The sequence below is a fragment of the Panthera tigris genome, chromosome D4 (genome assembly GCF_018350195.1).
Source record: "Panthera tigris isolate Pti1 chromosome D4, P.tigris_Pti1_mat1.1, whole genome shotgun sequence".
NCBI classification, from domain to species: domain Eukaryota; kingdom Metazoa; phylum Chordata; class Mammalia; order Carnivora; family Felidae; genus Panthera; species Panthera tigris.
In genome coordinates this window covers 43,815,610-43,835,804 of record NC_056672.1, presented here as the reverse complement: position 1 = coordinate 43,835,804, position 20,195 = coordinate 43,815,610, and positions in this window count along the sequence as shown.

Below are 20,195 nucleotides of genomic sequence, written 5' to 3'. Positions count from 1 at the left end.
CCAACATATTGAAATTGTAAATTTAAAAGCCTAGTGTTCTCTAAGTCTTTAAGTTCAATTTGGAAGCATGTTATAAATCTAATATTTTATATAAAAATAAGAATTCACACTGTTTTGATTATACTCCATTAACTGATAAGTTTAAAAGAGTAAATGCTAAAGAGTTGACCTCACTTATGAATTAAATTCTCTCAGGCATTTTTAAAATGTTATACATTTAACATACCAAATTTTCTCAAATACTCCAAAAGCCTGACAGACTTACAAACCTAAGAAACAAAGCCTTACTATGCACTTCAGCAACTGTTATTAATCTAATATATCAAACAAATGAAATATTATAAACCAGGTTTTCTTATACATTTAAATACTATTCACAAACAGTAAAAATCTATACCTTTAATATCCTAAGTCTAATATAAATTAGATATAAATCCGATTATCTGATATGCCAGGTTTATTTAAAACATCTTAAAACACAAATACATACAAAATATCCCAATGATTAGGGGCGCCTGGGTGTCTGAGTTGGTTAAGCAGCCAGCTCTTGATTTCGGCTCAGGTCACGATCTTGGGGTTCATGACGTTGAGCCCCAAGTTGGCTCTGCACTGACAGTGGAGAGCCTGCTTGGGATTCTCTCTCTCCCTCTCTTTTTGCCCCTCCCTGGCTTGCACATGTGCTCACTCTCTCACTCTCTCTCTCTCAAAATAAATAAACATTAAAAAAATTTAAAAATCTATATAAATACCAATGCTTATAAAACCCATTCCTAAACCACACCAAAATATTACTGCGCTCAATTTGATTTACTTTATTATCTCTGTATTTTAATGTCACCTTCCCAGGCTTTAAAAAGTCACCCAGCGAATAAGCAGAACTACCATCTCTGGCAAGATAAGGTGACTGAGCCTGGATCACAATAGCATTATTTATCATTTAGAGAGTGGACCTCGGAACATGATACATGATCCCTACATACTAGATGGTTCTTCTGGAGCCAGTGGTAATCATGTAGCACTCAGACTTTGAGTCAAATTCTGTTTCATGTCCATGGAAAGCCCGTTCCTCACCAAGCCCAAGACTTTCGGCTGGAGTTTAACTTTGCAATCCAAAGAACATCATTACCATTACTTTTTTTTATTTTTTTAAAGATGTTATTTATTTATTTATTTATTTATTTATTCGGGGAGGGAGAGAGAGAGAGCATGAGTCAGGGAACAGCAGACAGAGAGGGAGAGAGAGAGAGAGAATCCCAAGCAGGCTCTGCATCTCTGTATCCTCGTTTTAATAAGTGACCTTTGTAGCCCCACCTGAGTTACAGCCAGTTTTTCTATACCTTTGGATTATATTGGATTTCTATACCTTGGATTATATTCAACTATTCTATTGCTTAATTGGATTCTGCATTCTGTTCATAACTTTCTTGTCTATTCTGACATCAAATCCAAACATTTTGTTAACAATGGATGTGTCTGCACTAATGCTAAATGCTTTGTATACAACATTCCATTTAATCCTCCTAACAACTCATTGGGTTGGGTTCCACTATTATTCCCATTTTACAGATAGAAGTATGAGGCCCAAAATAGTTAATAACATGTCCAAGGTCATACAGTGGGTGTCAGAATATTAAAATGAATCTGAATCCTTCTATTACCCAAATTTGTGCTCTCAAGCATTGCTTTTTATGTTTTTACATTAGCTACACCATTACACCAAATCCCAGGATTTACAATTACTGACCACACAAGTCATTAGGGTGAAAACACCAACGTCAATCAAGTATTGGGCCTCTTGTGGCATTCCTCAACTTAAATATCTCCATAAAAAGTACATGCACACCAGCTGCATTTACGGACTGACTTTGGTATCTCCATCATGGGATTTCTCAACCTCGGCACCATGGACCCATGGGAAGGAAAATTATTTGTTGGTGGGTGCTGTCCTATGGATGATAGGATGTGTTAGCAGTATCCCTGGCTTTTACCCATTAGGTACAAGTTTCAAGGAACAACAACAAAAATGTCTCCAGACATTGACAAATGTACCCTGGGGGTAGGGAGGGGATGGGGCAAAATCGCCCCTGATTGAGAACCATTACAGTTCTGTCATGTAGAATTTCGTCCACTACCTCAAGGTGGCTTCACTTCAGCCATTGGTTGTGTTTTCAGCGCTCAATCTCTCTATCTCTCTCCCTCTCTTTCTCTGTGTGTCTGTCTGTCTGTCTCACACGCACACACACACACACACACACACACACCCTACCATCCATTTGGCATCATTTTTCAAATGGTTTCTGTGTGAACAGAGATGACTAAAGCTAAACTTTGGGACTCCTCCTTCAGCCCATTTTCACATGGATGGGCAGTTTACCAAATACAGTCTGGGTCTAAGTTGTCTGCCTCTCTTGAGTCTCTGGGTCCCTGGGCAAAGCTTGGCCATTCTCTGGAGGAATTTCTGCAAGCCACAACCACGGAATAGCACATGCCCAAAATCATGCTCTGAGGTGACCTCTGTAATAAATGTCCATTGCATTGTCCTGATGGTTGGGTCTCTCCCCCAAGGAGGAGTGAAAGGCCTTTTTCTCTGTCAGTGAGGCTGACGGGCTGACGGCAAACATTCAGCTCTAAGGAAAGCATGAAATCCACTCTTCCTCTCATCTTCCTTCCAAAATGAATCCCACTTCTCAGAGATGAGGATTTAGGAACAGCTTTATATTTAGGAAAATGGCACAAGACATTTTAACACTGCGTCCGGCACAGTGATGTTTACTGCCCCTGGTGGTATTTTTGATCTACGTTTGAGAATATAAATATTTTCATCAGAATGACATTAATGCTAATTTCTGCAAGGCTGATTTCAGGCAGCTTTCATTAGGTTGATTAAAATCCTTGATCACTTGTCTATAGAGAACAGTTTCTGTCTGTATTTTATTGAAATTTTCATAGAAACATTGCTTTCGTTATCAATTTTAAAATAGGAACTCAACTCACCAGCAAAGTTTAGTTTTGAATCCACATGAAAATTACTACCCACTCTAGTTGCTATTGGGAATTGTTAAAAAGAAAACCATAAACCCAAAATAGCACCACTTAAGTTATGGCCCTAAATCATTAGACCAAGACTTAATACCTTAACCTAACTGCAGTTTCAACCCCTCAAGAATGTAATCTTTAACTAGTCACCATGAAATTTCCTGGCCAATACTAGGGAATTTACTAATACACCCCTTCCACCACCCTTAGGAGGGCCACCTTGCTGAAACAATGTGTTCCTTGCTGATAAATTCCTTTTTTTTTTTTAAATGCCATCCCTCTGCTTTTAAAAACCTTTCTCTTGTTCAGCTCAGCGGGAGCTTCCCTCTACTTGCTAGACGGGATGTTGCCTGATTCATGAATTGTTTAATAAAGCCAAACTTACTCCATTGAATGTTGTTTTTTAACAGTATCTTCCCCATTATTTTGACTGAACCCAGTTTCGATCGGCACAATTTTATAGATTTAAATTTCACCAAGAACATTTCAGTTTTCCATCAATGTTTTAAATTTACAATTCCATAATAGATTGTACTCTTTGGAGGTTATGTTGCCAAAGAAAAAGCCATAGTATGCCCTGGAATTGCTGTTATTTTTTTTTTTTTCCAGAATGACTTTATCTTTTAGGAGGATTAGTTTCTAAGTTTGGCCTCAGTAAGATTTATGGCAGTGAAAATGTGTGATTTTGTACAGCACAGCAATAGGTTTTTTGGTTGTTGCTGTTTTTGGTTTGGTTTTGTTTTTTTACTAACCTATGCTTTTGTAATACCACTTTTTAAATTTGTTCCTGACTGTAGTCTCAGCTTACAGTTGTAGAATACTGAAATCATGAGAGCTCTCTACTTAAACAACAACAACAACAAACCTATTGTGGTACACATTTGATTAACTAATGTGTTAAAGGAAAATATTTCACATAATTGTTATTAAGCCTTATTGAATTATATTTAAAAAAAATAAATTACAAAAAAATGCCTTCACAACTATTTACATTAGCAATTGGCCTACAAACACCCATATGATTAATGTGTTTAAAAAAACACTCCCTCTTCACAAATACCAAGATACCAAGGTCCAAACACATTGACAATTAGCAAACATACAGACGTCTCGATATAATGACCAGAGTCCAGAACTGTCAGAAAAACTTACTCTGATCAACCTCTTGAAGGTTCCCCAGTGGCTCTGCATTACCAGTTCCCTGTCTATGAAATAATGCTACCATATTTCTACCTACTCTCCCCCATCCCCGCAATCGTGGGTTGTTGAAAAGAATGAGTTATTACTGCATAAAGTGCCTGGATCATGGAAGGCTTTTAGTATGCTGGCTCCCTCCTCCGCATCCCATGGGATGTTACACAACCTAAGACTAAGAAGATGTCTTCACTGGGTCCTTTACAGGATATCTGGACACTGCCTAATCTTACAGATAACAGGAATCCTAATTGTTTGTCTCAATACTCTCACACTACACCCATCAAAAAGCCTGTCTCTTCCTGGGATATAGCTGATCTCAGTCCCCCATCTACCCTCACTCAGCAATTTTCCCCAGGGCCTGGGGATCCAAACGCTTAGTAACAACATATCAAGAGGAACTCTATTTCTAGGTGTCAGGATCATCCAGGACATAAAAAATTCTGGGGTACACCAAGGCCCCCAGGATTCCCACATCTTTTGGAGGTTTTGGTGACCGATACCTACAAATAATACTCTGAAACACTAAACTCCTACTTGATCCATCTTGCCCATAGGGCCAGCTCACACATTAAACACATTCTGTGTATTTCTACAGGGACAGACCTCGGACATTGCAAACCCAGAGTTGGCAAACACTTGGTGAATTATGCCACTCATGCTCCCTCACCCACAGCAGACATCAACAAGCAATCACAGCACCATTTCCCACGACATTTTTCAGCCAAGCATTCCAGGCAGCCGTTACCGATCGGTTCCATTGGCATGCACGAAAAAACCTAATTGCCACGTTCTAGCCCAACCTATAAATGAGGAAAATGAGAGCTAAGGAGGCAGAGCTACTTTCCAGAGGTCACACTAGGATCCAGTAGAACCGGATCTTAAGGTCTGGTTTTTGCTCTGTGTATAGTCTTTGCTAGAGGACTGTGAGAAGACGCTTCTTGTTGAAAAGGTTTAAGTTAGGTCATTAGTTAGGTTATAGCCAGACAGTGAATAATGGCAGCTTCTAATTAGTGAGAATTGTGTAGAAAGGAAAGAAAGGTTTTTGCTGCTGGGATTTGATAATAGAATTTCCAGTAAATAATAACAATCCCCTCAAGGACAAGAAAAAAAAAAAAGTTAGGCCCAAATTTGGTAACAAAACTGTTGGAAGGTATGCATACAGCTGAGTCTGTTGCCAGCAGCTAATGACCCGTGTCCTTGAAATAGAATCAGGTCAGAGGAGGTTGTAAACATTCACGCTTTCCTGTCTCCCCGCAGGAATTCGCTCAAATGTGCAATCAATCCCCTTAATAGTTCCACTGGACTTAAGGGAAAAAGAAAAAAAAAAATGTTTTCCTCATGAAAAGTAATGCTAGTCACTCTCCAGTTGGCCTGACTCAGGGATGGCTTTAAGAAGAGCCTGGGAGGGGCGCCTGGGTGGCTCAGTCAGTTACGCTTCCGACTTGGGCTCAGGTCATGATCTCTGCTGTCAGCACAGAGACCGCTTCAGATCCTCTGTCCCCTTGTCTCTCAGCCCCTCCCCTGCTCGCACACTCTCTCTCTCTCTCTCTCAAAAATAAATAAACAAACTTAAAAGAAAACAAGAAGAGCCTGGGAGATGGGAGAAAGACCCTGTTCCCAGGATCCTGAAATGCTCCCTCCATCCCGGACTGTTGCCTAGAATTTTGTCATAGTGCCTTATCTCTCTAGCTCAGTGAGTCTCAGCCAAGAGGCTGCGCCCTAAGGGCATATCCGAAACACCTGCCGCCTTCAAATTCCACACGTAAAACCTGCCCTCGTCCAGCTGCCACTCCAACCTCTCTCTCCGGTGAGAGCCATAGGGAGCCTTCCATGAAGGGAGTGCACCATAACCCACAGTGGTGTCGGGGGGAAAAACATTGGGAATCCTGTTTAGTCTAAGACCCTGATCCTATGGAAATTATGACCATAGCTCTAGGAGGAGTTATGCCTTGGAGTTTCTCCAAATGACCAGGAGGAGTGCCTTACACTTTTTCTTTTTTAAGTGTATTTGAAAGAGAGAAAGGGAGAGAACATGCACACATGGGAGGGGTAGAGAGAGAGAAGAGAGAGAGAATCACAAGCAGGCTCCACACTGTCAGCGTGGAACCCAACACAGGGCTCGAATTCACAAACCACGAGACCATGACCTGAGCCAGAATCAAGAGTCGGATGCTTACCCAACTGAGCCACCCAGGCGTCCCATTTATGCTTATTCTTGCATTCAACAATAGGTGCTCAGGCCTGCAATATGCCAGATACAGGCTTCAGAACCGTGGTCCCAAGGAGAGTAAGCCCCAGATGCTGTTCTCAGAGACTTCGTGGCTTGCAGAGGGTGATAAGGATGTGACGAATACAGAATAAGCAGCCTTAGACGGTGGTTAAGAAACCGGACCGCCTGTGTTTAAAACCACAGCTCTGCCACTTACTTGGTGACCTAAACCTCTCTATGCCTCACTGTTCCCATCTCTAACCTCATGAGAGTTGTTCCATGTGAGTTAAATCAGTGTTTTTTTCAGAAAACCCCTAGAACAGTGTCTATCTTAGAATAAGCAACATCCCTCTGTATTAGAAATAAATGCTGTAAACAGGTGTCTGCGTGCCATCAGAGCCCAGAGGAGGGCCTGATCGACTCCATCCAGGAATTCAGGGAAAGCTACAGAGAAAAGATGGCCCCTCAGCTGGGGGTGTAAGGTGATAGGTCTAACGACTTGTATCACGTGATAGATGAAAACAATGTGGACTTTGGGGAAATGGTGTTTGGTGTGGCGAGGTCAGGTCTTCCAGGTAGTAGAGAGATAGATGTTGGAAAGATGGACTCTATCCGATTGCAGAGAGCCTTGCCGAACCCGCCAAGGAGGCTGGATCCTCTCTCATGCCACCAAAGGTTCTTCACCAGCATGTGACATGGTCAGACTGAGGTCTAAGAAAGCCCGGCACGGGGTGCCTGGGTGGCTCAGTCGGTTGGCGGCCGACTTCGGCTCAGGTCATGATCTCGCGGTCCATGAGTTTGAGCCCCGCGTCAGGCTCTGTGCTGACAGCTCAGAGCCTGGAGCCTGTTTCAGATTCTGTGTCTCCCTCTCGCTGACCCTCCCCTGTTCATGCTCTGTCTCTCTCTGTCTCAAAAATAAATAAAACGTTAAAAAAATTAAAAAAAAAAAATAAGAAATCCTGGAACATCCTGAAAAGAAATATCTTGGATTTGCTTCAAAATGACTCTGGAGAGATCTCCCTCAAAAATAAAAAAATTTTTTAAAAAGTATTAAAAAAATGACCCTGGGTGGGGTTGGGGGTATAGAAGAAACTACATTGGCTATTGTTAAGGCTGGGTGATGGGTACATGGAGGGTTGATTATATTCTGTTTTCATATGATTGAAGTTTTCTCTATCAACAATTATCTTGAGAGGGTGGCTGGGAGAAAGCTCTTAGGCACAATCATTCCCTGCTGTTGCCAGTCATTTGTGCCTCAGTGTGAAGGATGGAAAGTTTTGGTGGGGATGAAAAGCCAGCAGGGGGCACCTGAGGTTGGAGGGAACCATAAAAGTAAAGTGGAGAAGGGGGAAGGCAATCAACCAGGAGGCTGGGGCCGCCTCCTTCCCTTCCACATGCTTCCCTGGGCCTCCTGGATACTTGTGCTGGACACAGATTTTGGCAATCTGCACTCTCAAAGCCAGGCTACTTCTACAACACCCTGTAATTTTTTTTAATGTTTATTTTTGAGAGAGACAGACAGAGTGTGAGCGAGGCAGGGGCAGAGAAAAAGGGAGACACAGAATCCGAAGCAGGCTCCAGGCTCCAAGCTGTCAGCACAGAGCCCACCGTGGGGCTCGAACTCATGAGTCCTGAGATCATGACCTGAGCTGAAAGTGGAACACTTAACTGAATGAGCCGCCCAGGCGGCCCAGCAAGCGCCTGGTTTTGATGCTAATATTTTTCCTGGGGCCACTGCTGGCCGACTTTTCCCTACCATGGGAGGGCCATGTGACTCCAGGACTGCCCTGAGCCCATTTTAGAGTCCAGGATGAGTTTTTTCTGAAGTGACCTGTTGTGTCTGAGATCTTGGATCTTAGATGGGTCAGGTCTTGTGTTCTGGAGTTCACTCCAGGACCTTGGGGCTCAGATAGGCATAGAATTCGAGTATCAGGGCCCCAGACCGCCTGGACTCCTGGGAGCACCCCAGAGAGACCTCCAGGAGGCTCCGAGGGAAGTTCAGCCGCTGCCAGCTCCAGGAGCCACTGATGATAGGACAGGTGTTGCCTGTTTCACAGCAAAAAGATAAATGGAAGCCGGTGGGCGTGAGTCAGAACAGGAGAGAGCACACACGGGGGAGGAAGCATCGGAGAAAATCCTCTTAGGAAAAACTGGCTTTTAGAGAGAAGCGGGCCAAGTTTTAGGGTGTTTCTTGAAAGCAACACCAGTTCCGAAGATTCTGAACATTTCTAACAGGGAGCGGGGGCGGGGGGTGCCTTCTTGTGTCGCCTTCATATTCAGGGAACTGGGTTTTGAAAGAGCATCCTCTCACCTCCTCAGACCTTTGCCTGACCTTCTCTCCTTTTCGCTTTCTACGTTTTCTCCTTTCGCTTATTGGAGTAGGGGGCAGAGGGAATTACAACCTTCCTGTCTGCTGCTTTGATGTCTGACATAGTGTAGCAGGAACTAACCTAATGACGAGAGACAGGGATTCTTTCTGGGAAGCAGCACTGGGGCGGGGGGCGGGGGCTGGAAAGCCAGAGGGAAAATGTGGGATAAAAGCCTGCTAGGAGGGTAGCAGTCACAGCCTCCTGCAGCCTCTGAGCGAGCGTTGCCAGATACCCAGGCTGTGGGGAGAGGGGTACTTCGTCCACATGACCCCAGAAGAGCAGCTGGGGCTCCAGCCAACACCACCACTGCTCCCCAGGCATCCTTCCCGGCCAGCGGCCGCTAGGGCGGCAGGGACGCTCTGAAAATCTCTCCTTCAGGGCGACTGCCAAAAAGAAGGGTGAGGTGGAGGGAATAGGGAGAGAGCCTAGGCGGACGACCACCTCGCACATTTTAAAATGCAACCAGGGGGAGCCTGGGTGGCTCAGCTGGTTAAGCATCTGACTTTGGCTCAGGTCATGGTCTCATGGTCCATGAGTTTGAGCCCCACATTGGGATCTGTGCTAACAGTTAGCTCAGAGCCTGGAGCCTCCTTCAGACTCTGTGTCTCCCTCTCTCTCTCTGCCCCTCTCTCGCTCTCAATGTTAAATTTTTAGAAAAGCAAAAACAAAATGCAATCAGGAAGCCTACTGCTGCGGCCTAGAGCCAAAATGGTAGATTACAAAGGCAACCCCCCCCCCCCGAAAGGGTCCTCAGGGCGGGCTCCCCATGTCCTACCAGGGACCTAGAAGTAACCAAAAAGAAAAGCCTCACCCCCAGGAGCCCCCAGATGCCAGCTGCAGCCAGTAGTGACACCAGAAAGGGCTGAGGGGGAGCAGTCTTAAGGCAAACCGGGTGGTTTGGGGGTTCTCCACGGCTCTCACTTAAAAGCTATCAGACTAACCTTCTACCCCCCAGCCCCGCAGGGGATTTGAAAACGTGTGCAAGTGGTTTGGGAGCACCAACTGGCATTCAATAGGCAAGACCCTGTAATGTTAAATGTCCTGCAAAGTGAGGGAAAGTCCTGGGCAGGAAAAAAATCATCCCCTTCAAAATGCCACAAGCTGTCTCTCTCTCTCTCTCTCTCTCTCTCTCTCTCTCTCTCTCTCTCTCTCTCTCTCTCTGAAAAACACTGATAAGACCTCGTCTTTGCCGGAGCTCCGCCAGGTCCTCAAACGTGAGGATTCCTGGAATCCTAGGCCTCCACAGAACCCCGTTAGGGAAACCCTACCCCCAAGGTTGAACATTGTCAGTTCCAGAGATGGTTTGGTGAGGTCCTTGTAAATGCAAAGCAGGCCCTAACATCACATGCTGTAGTTGGTTTTGAGAAGGTTGTCTGTGATCTAGAATAGGTGTTCGCTAATCTTGAGAATAAAATCACAGTGCTTGTGACGTTAGAAAGAACACTTGACCGCCCAGGGGTGTGCCTGCGTGCCTTCTCGGTGTAACCCAAGGATACAATTTGATCTCCGCTGATAAAGGCATCCTGGATTCCACCCCCCAGTACAGCTGCAGATCGGCAGCACAGGGGGACTCAAGGGCACCTTCCCGGAAAACCCCCAGGTGGGGCCAGCAAACTGAAAAGGTCCTCCAGGTGACTCTGATGTTCATTAGATGTGGGAACCACTAGGCTATAGAAGCATTCATTTGAAACTTAGGTGTCTTATTTCGGCAACAAATGTTCCCAATTGTGCCCCCACCCCCTCCACCTAGCTTGCAGGCAATGACCATGCAGAGAGGAGCAAGCTCTAAGGCAGAGAAGGTGGAAGAAACCGGACTCCTCCCTTCCCCGGATGCTCCCTCGGACCGCCTGGGCACGCATCCCAATCAGGAGAGCCTCAGGACCCCCGCAAGATCCCCCTAGTCTACCCGCGAGGGAAGGGCAACGCTCTCAGCTCCTGGCCAGACCGCAAAGCTCAGACCAGGCTTCCAGTGATGCGGGTGATTTAGGGGCAAAGGGAGAGCAGTTGTTGGGGCAAAAGGAGAACACTGAGCACCTAGGCCAGCCAGTCTCAGAAGGACCATCTCTTTTAATCTTCACAACTACCCCTTCAGGCAGGCGGTATTTTTTAAGTTTCTCTTTCTTTTAAGTTTATTTATTTTGAGAGAGCATGCAAGAGCAGGGGAGGGACAGAGAGAATTCCCAGCAGGCTCTACACTGTCAGGGTGGAGCCCGACGCGGGGCTCCAACTCCTGAACCGTGAGATCATGACCTGAGCTGAAATCAAGAGCTGGACGCTTAGCCACCTGGGTCACCCGGGTGCCTCTGGCAAGTAGTGCTAACAGATCTAGAAACAGCCCTTAGAGAAGTCGAATGACTTGCCCAAGGTCCTTCAGCTCCTTAAGAGAAATGAGCTTCAGAAGACACAGCCATGTTGTGAATTCTACTGGGCCATTGTCAGCATTGTCTAAAAGAACTTCCCCTGATGATGAAAATGTCCTTGATCAATAGCTGCTAGCCTCTAGCCACTTGAAGCTATTGAGCACCTGAAATATGGATGGTACAATGAGGCAGTCAATCTCTTGTTTGACTGAAATTTAAGTGGCCAAACGTGGTTTGTGGCTAATCTATTGCCCAGTGGAGGATCGTACAGTCCTGTATAAAAACGCCATCAGAATGGAAGTATTCACCCAAGTAACCCAGAGGAAAAAACAAACACAGGAACACTGGTATAACTAGCAATTAATCCTGTTGCTCATTAATCTGAATGGAAATGGTGATTCTTTTTTAAAAAACTTTTTTTAATATTTATTTTTGAGAGGGAGAGCGTGAGTGGAGGAGGAGCAGAGGGAGAGGGAGACACGGAATCCAAAGCAGGCTCCAGGCTCCAAGCTATCAGCACAGAGCCCGATGTGGGGCTCGAACTCAGAAACTGTGACATCATGACCCGAGCCGAAGTCGGACACTAACCGACTGACCCACCCAGGCGCCCCTGAAAATGGTGATTCTTTTTTTTTTTTTTTTTTTTATTATTATTTTTTTTTATTTTTTAATATATGAAATTTACTGTCAAATTGGTTTCCATACAACACCCAGTGCTCATCCCAAAAGGTGCCCTCCTCAATACCCATCACCCACCCTGCCCTCCCTCCCACCCCCCATCAACCCTCAGTTTGTTCTCAGTTTTTAACAGTCTCTAATGCTTTGGCTCTCTCCCACTCTAACCTCTTTTTTTTTTTTTTTTTTTTTTTTTTTGAAAATGGTGATTCTTAACAGCGAGTTCAGGAAATAATACTAATCCAAACTCAATTATTCATATGAAGGTCTGTCTTCTCCAAATGTTAGCAGTCAGCAGAAGTCCGGGATGGCAGCGGTGAGATGCCCTGTGCCGACTAAGGGCCTGAATGAGGACCGTGAAGGCCTATAGGGAACCCTTTCAACAGCTAATCTCTTCGCCACTTGACAGACTTTAGAGACCCCCGCCCTGGCTTGTTTCTTAGAATCCTTTTTCTAAATATTAAGAGGACATGGTCAAATGGTTACACTATGCAGGTTGACTCATAGCCACGAATGTAGAGATCATGGTGATCTAGCCATTATTTGGTGCTGGGCAAAGCAGTCTTTTAAGTTGGAAATCTAGAGAAGAAAGCCTTCTGCCAAGAAAAGATCATAGGGGATGTCACCTGGTTAACATAGTTGACACCTGTCCCTTGACCATTCATTGCCTGCTTCTATGAGAATCCCAGCCCAAGGAGGCTATTCAGTAGATTCCAGAAAAGGCGAAGGACTCCAAACTCAGGTACCAATTGAACAAGATCTTCGCCTACTCTTGTCAGCAAATAGGACCCACTATGCAAATCGACTCCAAACCTCCTTTGTCTTTTGAATTGCCTAAGATTCTAAGCCCTTTTGAATGTAATCAGCAAATCGACAACAGTGTAGGTAGAGAAAAGCCGAATGGCTGTAATCTGCAAAATTGGGGCCTCAGGCAAAACTGTGAGCCAGCGTGAAGGTGGGGAAGCAGGTAATGAAGCAACGAAGAGGGTTGAAAGAAACTCTGAAAGTTTTACTATTAGGACCCATACGGTGTAGAGCAATATAAATGGACCAAAGAATTAATAGCAGAGGGAGGAAGAAAAATAAAAAGCTGAACAAAAGAAGAATAAGGTCTTCTTTCCAGAACAACATGGGTCACAAAGCCAGTCTATGCTCTTCCTGGTGCCTTTGCACACACCGAGCTATCCTTAAAAGACCAAACCTGTCCTATACTTGATCGACATCTGTGCACCTTTCTGGGCACACAGTGGACCATTAAAACAACCAGTCTGAAGTTTCTTTGTGCTGTATGGTGACTTTTTTTCTAAGCTGGTGCATCCTCCTCTCCTGTGCGTGTGAATCCTCTCTGTGATTTGTTATCCTGTTAGTTTGAGTTGGTATTTCAGTAGGTCTGCAATGAGGCCTGAGATCTACAGTTCTAAAAAGTTCCCAGAGAGGCCAATGCGCTGGTCCTTGGACTCCACTTTGAGTAACCAGCCTTTATTTTCTCTGTGGGTCACGAGCTAGCAAGCACAGTTGGTGGAAAATCCCACCAGGAAAGTCAAGGACATCCATTGGATCCCCATCCGTGGGGGTGCTCTATTCTGTGGCTGCAAACTGAACCTACTGGTCCAGCTGGTCGTGTTGGGTCTGTGTTACACAGGACCAGAGGACATAGAACGGGAAGTGGACCCAAATGCCCCTCCCCCTGGAGGCCAGCGTTTTGTACCTGGGCTGCTCCAGGCAACCAGCCACATTCTTCCATAACCGTGACTCTGCTTTTTCCCTCCCCAGTGTCTTGTAAGCCCCACTCTCTGGGATGTCCCTTTCAGAATTACTCTTACACAGAATCACTCAGAAGCAGGATTGCAAACAGGTCTCCTCTCCCTGCCTGGCTGATCCGCAGGGTCTGCCTACAGAGCTAGCTTGAGAAGCACTCTGAAACCAGGCTTGGGCTCTGCTGGGAGAACGGTCCTGATGGCTTTGTGACACCTACGGTGGGGGGGAAAAGAGGAAGAAAGTGGAAGCGTAGTCGGCACAAGGCACACTCGAAGCAGGTGCGAAGAATCTCGCAGGGAGGCCCGTCTTGCCTCCTTTCAGAACCCAGAATAGAGGGAGGCTGGCAGGCACATCAAGGTAAGTGCACAGCACACCTCCAGCAAGAGGGTCCTCTGATGGAGGCACCAGTGCGCTGCAGCCTGGCTCCGCCTATAAGGAATCCGGCCAGGTCTCCTGACTCCAATCCAGAAAGGGGCCCTAAGATTGTGTTTGAGGGGGTCTTCCCCCCCGCTCCCACTAGGCTGGCTGCCTCATGAGCAAACAGGCACCCACAGAACTTAGTAGACTGAGCACTGCAGACTCGACGTTTTGAGAACATTAACCATTTTTAAAGAATCGGACGGACCTGGGTTTTAGTTCCATCTCTTTCTACTTTAGAGACGTCCCTTTGCTTCAGTTTCTTTGTCCACAGAATGGAGTGTAACTAGGTGGCCTCAAATTCTCTTTGTACTCCTACATCTTAGAGATCTACAGTCCTAGAGGACCTTCCAACCAAAGCACTGTGCCCGTCCACAAAGGACAGCTGCAGTCGCTCCCCTTTGTGACAAACTGCATTTTTTGAAAGGCATTTTGGTCCTCGGTTAGTGAGTTACTGCCGTTCTAGATCTCCGGTTCTCCGAAAGTTTAGTCTATGAGAAAACTAGGTTTGTAAAGGGTTGATCCTTTCTGCCTGATAAAGAGAGAAAGTTTGACAGTCCTAATTCATTTCTAAAAGCGTCGTTTCTGGAACTAAAACCTGTCTGAGGTCAAGCCAGTGAGCTTCAAAGGGTGATCCTTAACCACCTGTGTGAAAGCTACCTGCAAGAATTAGCAAGATACGAGGGGTGGAGGGTAGAGTATTAAGAATCGTCCCCCACCCTTCCAGGTGACTCTCATGCACCCAGAAGTTTGAAGACGACTCCCCTAAGGTTTTCTCCCCCCTTGATGGGGGCTGGGGAGACACGCATCACATGAGGAGCATTTGCAATGGATTTAATGAGTCGCATCTGGTGTCGGCCCCACCCACGCCTACTTTCACAGGTGTTGGTTTTCTGCAGTCAAAAAGAAGCCCCTAGTTAAATCCTCCTTTATGCCCACGGCTCTGGCTGCGGCTTATTTTCATTGGCTTCACATCATTCATTTTAACGATGATTTTCTGTGTCCAGTTGAAGAAATGTACACACGTATACTGACCTACGGTGTGGTTCCATAAAACCTAGGCACAACTTGAATGTTCGTTACACGAAAACTTCTCTCCCTTTAAAATGTATTGCCAACTATGCCACGTGACCAACAGCTTGATGGCTGATATTTATGCATTACTTCAACTTCCTCATAGATTAAAAAAGTAGAAATGTACAGTATTAGCATTGCCCCAGACACTTCTTACAGTGTTTTAACTGGAGTCCCCAGATTTCCGTGCTATGCAATGTAAAAATGTTAGAGATAGACCGAGATGTCAAAGGAGGTGGGGGGCAGAGGGCTTCTCTGACCAGACTAAAGGGCAGTGAGCTAGACCATTTGCAAAAACCAGCCACCACTATTCCCCTGCTTGTATTCTAATCCCTTAGCAATGACCATCAGGAGGCATTCGCCCCACTCTGGACTCTGACCTGGCATTGTGCCCTGCTTTAACCAACAGAATGGCTAAAGGGGCATTAAATCAGTTCAGAACCTAATCCTCAAGAGGCCTGGCAAGACTCTGTTCATGGTCTTAGAATCCGCCCGGCCACTGCGTGAGTAAGTCCAGGCTAGAGGCGTGCCAGCAGAGAACCACTGAGATCAGCCCCTGAGCTGGCCACAGGCGATGATCAGCCCTTAAGTTCTTCACTGTTCAGTGCACCGTGGAGTAAAGCAGTATTCTTCTCGAGCTATAAAAATAGGAACCTTTCAGAATTCTGCATTTTGACAGCGGCAACGTCTCTCATTAAGTAACAGATGGGAGATTCGTACCTCCTGCTCCGAAGTCTGACGCACATTGCCTATAATTCTCTAAAGAACCCAAACCATTAAGTAATTACTTCCTGAAACTGTATTCACTGGAAGTCCATTTCTTTAACCTACTTGCAGAACAGCCCTGAAAGGCAGACTCCCCACATCACAGAAATGAGTCCCCTGTTGTTTGTTCCCTTCTGCAGAGTTCTTGGCTACATCTACTCGGGGACCTAATCGGGGGCTGTGAGAAACAGTGAGGTATTCGAGTATGCTTGCATGCCACCTCCGGATTCTGACGGTCACCAACCTGCTACTCTTAAGTAAGCCCATATATACTTGGTGAAAATTCAGGGCTCCAGCTAGCAAGCAGACAGGTGACATGTGGGCCTCAAGATACAATGGGATATTATTCAGCCATAAAGAAACCGAGGAAATCTTACCATTCACAACAACATGCATGGATCTTGACAGCATTTTATTAAATAAGTCAAATACTGTGTGATCTCTTAAATGTGGAATCACAAAAACGTCCTGGAAAAAGACACCGGAATTGTGGCTATGAGAGGTGGAGCATGGGGAGGCGGGGACTTGGAGGAATGTGGTCAAAAGGCCCAAACTTATAAGTACTAGGGATATAATGTACTACATGACTATAGCTAACACTGCTGTATAATCTATTGGAAAGTTAGAGTAAATCCTAAGAGTTCTCATCACAAGGAAAATTCCCTTCCATATTTTCTATTGTATCTATAAAATATTAGCTGAATCTACTATGGTAACTTCGCAATATATGTAAGTCAAACCATCATGGTGTATGCCTTAAACCTATGCCTGATGTCAATTCTCAAAATGGGAGGAAATTCTATGAAGAAACCCAACACGATATTAAAGAATGGAAAAAAATCTTCATGGCATATTTGCTAATAAATGTTCATGAACTGTTAATGTAATACAACATTTAATATAACATAGTTATGTCATAGAATTGTTCAATGTGACAAGTGTATAGTTTGTGACGATTCAGCTGAGTCACTTGACCACGTGTCTGTAACGTGTACTGATTGTGAAATCTTCATTTATACATTAGGTCTTCACTTGGCTGGAACCCACCATTAGTATTTTCACATTTGATACTAGGGTTATTGTATCATTGACCTATAACAAAGTAATACATGTCTTTTCTGTTTTCCTCCATGATTTTCTTTTTTTGAGGCCACTTATCTGGATGATTTTGGAAGAGCTTAACACATAGCTCAGGACTTCTTGAGGCTTTCCAGGAAGGAAAGGGTATGAAGAGGTCACAAACGTGTGTCACATATGTGCCTATGTCCCCGGGGTCCATGGTTAAGCTTCTAGTCCTAGAAAAGACTGGAAGAACACTTGGTAGCCAGAGACCCATCTTGGAAATATCTGTGCTCTGGGAGCAAATCAAGGCTCAAACCAGACATTGAACCTAGAAATTCCACTTCTAGGAATCTGGTCTACATGTATACAAAGGATGTTCACTACCACATTATTTATAACAAAAACTGGAATCAACCTAAGTACCCACCAGTAGGTTATATAGTTGAATAAAACGCAGTACTTTATTTGGTTGACTGCTATGTAGATATTAAAAGGAATGGCCCCTCTCTGGTTGTGCTGCTATGGAAGAAGCTCTTAGCGCTGCATTATTAGGTGAAAATAAAGTGCGGGATAATGTGTATATTGGATTCCCATCTGTGTATATGCAGGAAAAAAATTGTATCAAGGTGAGCAAACTCCTAATGCTGTTTACATGTGGAGGTGGGACTAGATTAGAATGTGTTCCTATCCCACAAATAAGAGACTCTTCCTCATTTTGATTTTTCTCCTGTGCATATGCTATTTTCATAATTAAAAATAAAATCCTAACCCTGACCTCAAATAACTGCAATAGATTGCAAAAGGGAACACAATTCTCGACCCTTCCCCTTATGCACGTCCCTTTGTGATAGGACTTTGCACCTCCTTCCATTAAAAACTGGGGTCCATCTTCCTACTCCTGGACTCTGGACAGAACTCATGACCCGCTTTCACTGATAGACCACAGCAGAAGCGAAGCAGTACCAAGTCTGAGAGGCCTGGCATCCATTCACCCTTCCTCTTGGAATTCTGCCAAGCCACCATGTGAATGAACCCCAACTAGCCTCCAAAGGCTGAGTGAGGTCATGTGACTGGTTTGCCTCCTCCCAACACCAGCCAACAGCCAGGCAATCCCTAGAATGGTGAGCTGAATACAGGTAGTGGTTTGAGGCCTCTAAAATCTTGTAACAGCAAAAGCTAACTGGTATTCCAGCCATGTGACCTTGGGAAGAATGTTTTCTCTTTCTTGAATGATGGGAATAATCCCACCAACTAAAGATTTCTATAAAAGTTTAAATGACAACATGTATAAAATACACTGAAATATTAGTTCCTTTTCCCTTCCCCATGCCCAGTAATGGAATGAATCTTGAAATATGGAACAGAAGGGAGGTGTCCCCCTGTGCCTGGCTGGAAAGTTTAACTTCCAGTGACACAGGCCTGGAACTGAAAGAAGCAGAATTGAGGGAGCACGCGCACGTGTGTGTGTGTGTGTGTGTGTGTGTGTGTGTGTACATACCTGAAGGTAATCCCCTGTATAAAGAGCTCTGTGGGCCCAGGAACATGCAAATCTATACCCTATGGGTCACCTCCTGAAAGCCCCAGAAATGTAAAGACAGTACTAAGACCTATCTGAGCAGCCAGTCTGGAGGTCTGCTCACACAAAGGAAGGATTGGAAGATCCTAACAGGAGTCCTTGCTTCAGTGGAATTAGCCACAGCTCTGGCAGCCACGGCAGCGTGCAGCCCCTCACCCGTTATGTCCGATACCTGTAGAACAAGGGCACCAGAGGATCTCCCTCCTTTTGGAGGTAACAGAACGGTTCTCTGGGATTATCTATGTTCATGAAGTACTAGGCCTTCTTCAAGCCTGCTAAGCTCATGGGGTTTCCTGCACTGGCCCCAGATGATACAGCCTCCAGGCCTGGGACCGTTCTGGACTGTGGGCTCTGAGCTGCCCTGGTCCCTTCGGTGATTCAGGAGGAAGAGCTCTCTGCCCAAGAGGGGCCCTAGAGAGCAGATCCGTGGGGTCTTGAACAACAGTTATAAACAAGGTCAAGGAAAGGAAGTCTGCCTGGCCTGCTCAGTGTTCTGCCAGAGTGAGGCCTGAGGGAGATCAGAGAGAGTTGTCCAGCTCCTCTGCAGAGAGCAGACCTTGAGAACAAATCACTCGCCCCCTGCGGGGCACTCGAGGAATCCCAAAACTGGCAGGACCCTGGCCAGCAGCGGGGATGGTCAGGACTGCCAAGAAGTGCTGGGTACCCAACTGTTCTCTGGGCTCTGTACCAGGATTTCCATCCTATAAGGTGAGCCAGGTGGAAAAGCAGAGGGAAGATGTGGGAAGGGCATTCTAAGCAAAGAGGAGAGTGTGGAGAAGGGCACAGAGACCCAGGAGGCCCTGGAAGTATTACAAAGAGTTTGGAGTGGCTGGAGCTTCCCAGCATGTGGGTGATGGAGCCGCCAGCTAATAGGACATGATGAGGATGGGGTGGGGGTGGGGGACCGGACTGTCCTTAAAGAACTCGAGTTTCATCTTGTAGGCCATACATCTTTTTACTTTCGAATGGGGTGGGGAGGAACTTGCACAGAGCCTGGCACATGGTAAATGCTCAGTCATTGTTGGGTGAGTTAAAGAAGAGAAGAATCTGGGTCCCACTAAACCTTCAATTTTAGCAGTCTACTGAGTTTGGGGAATTCTCCTTTAATGTTTAACTATAATAAAAGCAGCTGCCATTCATGGAGTACTTATAACCAGTAACTACCTCACCGGCTCTCGAATTTTGGCTGTACGCGGAGATACCTAGGGAGAATTTTTGAAATCTTGATGCATGGCTCCCACAAGCAGAAATTCTGACCTCATAACTGAGTGCTGCCTGGCGCTGGGATTTTTGAAACTCTTCCAGCAATTTGAATATTCAGCCAAGTTGGAGACCCCATTTCCGTATCTCAATCATTGCAACTACTCCAGGAGTAGACTGTTGTCATCGCTGTGGTTCAAATAGCCCTATTGGAACACAGGTGATCTGTGTGTTGGTGAAAGAGCTTGAAAAGAGCTGTTTGTGAGTCAAGGTGGCGTTTATTGACTGTCCGACTTGCTTAAAGTCTTAGAATTGGGGTTTATGCAGTTTTAACAGAGGAAGAACTAGGCTGTTCTGTCTCCCCAGGTTTAGAGGCACAAGAGTAGGGTGCCAGCCCTACATCCCCAGACCAGAAAGTGAGACCAGAAGAGGGATAAAAGGGAAGACAGTGACGCTTAGCTGAGGAAGGGTAGGAGAGTGAATGCTGACAAGCTCTT